A 2,241-nucleotide genomic window follows, 5' to 3' on the forward strand; every position below is an offset into this window, starting at 1 on the left:
CTCGCTCTCTCTCTCTCACACACACACACACACACACACACACACACACACACACACACAACCCCAGAAATAAGCTGTGAGGGTGAAATGGGACTTAGTTAACACCTTTGGTTTACCTTTTTTTAAAGTGTGAGCCCTCCAGACAATAAGCGTATCCTTTCTAGTATACATTAAGTGGCCTGTATTTCATCAGTCTTGAATGGCCTCCTCTAAGTTACATTCCCCAGAGGTTAATAGGATTCAGAGGAAGATTCAGCAAGTAAAGGAGAAAAGCTGAAAAGTGTCTTTGATTGGCCCGTCGTTACTTATGTAATCCATATCTAAAAAATCATTTTGCCACATTCCGCAGCTCTTCAGATCAAGTCAAAATTAAGTTTGCCCTTTTGGATTCTGTTTTCTTTCGTGTATATATTGTTTGCCTTTTTGATAAAATAAGTCTTGGATTTGTTATATATCGTGTCTGTTACTTTTGACATCTTTGCTATTGTAAATAAATTCCTATTTTGTTTTAAGTTACCCTAGTGGAGTGTTGGCTATAGACAAGGCATACACATGCAAACACACACATAAACACAGACGCCCACAGACACACGGAAGTGAAGCGCTTTAAGAAGTCACAAAGTTAATAAACCCCCAACAAAGTATAAACTGGGTGATGTGATCCCTTCATTTCTAGCATTTCCAGCCATTTTCATGACTTCTGAGGGAAATTCTTAGTTTGCCAAGTTTGAGGTCAACGTCAAGAATTACCTTATTTAGATTTTCCCGTTCCTTTGGGCTCGTGTTACTTGTTTTGCTGGTATTGGTGAGCACAAAGGATTTGGCCTTGGGACCTGCTGCTAAGAGTAAAGCCACTGTGGTGATACTTTGCTACAGAAAACCTGCGAAGGAATTTTAGATGGCATTTCTTCTTTCATGATGTGAATTATCACAGAAATATCCGAACGCATTGATGAAAACAGAATAGTTAACAAGACCTACGTTATTTTGCCTTCTAAGAGAGGCAGGTTTCTGCTTTTCCTGTATGGTCATGCTTGGCTTTAAATTCAGAAGCCATTTCTTTTTGTCTGAGCTGCTTTGAAATAAGGAGAGGTATGGCACAGACATCCGTTGGGGTTTTGCGGGTTCTAATTCCACCCGTTCTCCTCTTTGGGTTCTAACCACATTGGAAATAGACAGGAACCACCAGTTGAATGTGAGACTTCTAGTAAAGTTGAATTGGGAGACCCAGAAGCCAAATCTCTCTCCCCCTAGTTGAGGCTTTGACTGATGCACCAGTCACTCGAAGTCCCTCTGAGCCATTGAGACCACTCGGTCTCCCACCAGAGAAATGGAGCAAGTAGGAGAGAATGGCTGTGGTATCCTTGCCAGCCCTCCCAGGCCAGGACTCAGGGAAGGCGGAGAAGACTTCCCTCCTGCCATCTTCGTAAAATAGTAAGGGTAAATCCAATTCCGGGTCGCCCCCTGCCATTAGCCCAATGACAAAACGTGAGGTTTTTACTGTAGCCTTAAATATTTGCTGTTTTTCCACAATTCACTTCTATTTGTCCCCCCTTGAGGTGGTGGTTGTGACAGACTTTTAAAGGTTTAGTTCCTGGGGTGCCGGCATGGTGCAGTTGGTTGAGCGTCCGACTCTTGGTTTTGGCTCAGGTGATCTCGGGGTCAGATCAAGTTCCACCTCGGGCTCTGTGTTAAGTGCAGAGTCTGCTCAAGACTCTGCCTCTGCACCTTCCCCCCGCCCCCTGACCCCTGGTCTCTCTCTCAAATAAATCTTTAAAAAAAAGGTTTAGGGGCACCTGGGTGGCTCAGTAGTTAAGCGTCTGCCTTTGGCTCGGGTCATGATCCCAGGATCCTGGGATCGAGTCCCGCATCGGGCTCCCTGCTCAGCGGGGAGCCTGCTTCTCCCACTCCTACTCCCCCTGCTTGTGTTCCCTCTCTCTCTCTCTCTGTCAAATAAATAAATAAAATCTTTTTAAAAAAATAAAAATTAAAAAGTTAAAAATTAAAAAAAAGGTTTAGTTCCTGTTTCTTCTGGTACGGTATGCTTTAGTTTTTCTTCAGAAAAACAACTTTTCAAGGAATAATTTACTTACATTTAAAGCTGATAACTTTGCAAGTTACTTTTATTACATATTTTTGTAACAAAATTTAGAAAAATGATCACCCACAATGCTACTTGCTTTATTCAAGGAGTTCATCTTTGTTCATCTTCCAGTCTTCATCCGTACATGTAAATCTTTT

Source organism: Enhydra lutris, unplaced genomic scaffold (genome assembly GCF_002288905.1).
Source record: "Enhydra lutris kenyoni isolate GAN:26980312 unplaced genomic scaffold, ASM228890v2 scaffoldscaffold23, whole genome shotgun sequence".
Classification (NCBI taxonomy): domain Eukaryota; kingdom Metazoa; phylum Chordata; class Mammalia; order Carnivora; family Mustelidae; genus Enhydra; species Enhydra lutris.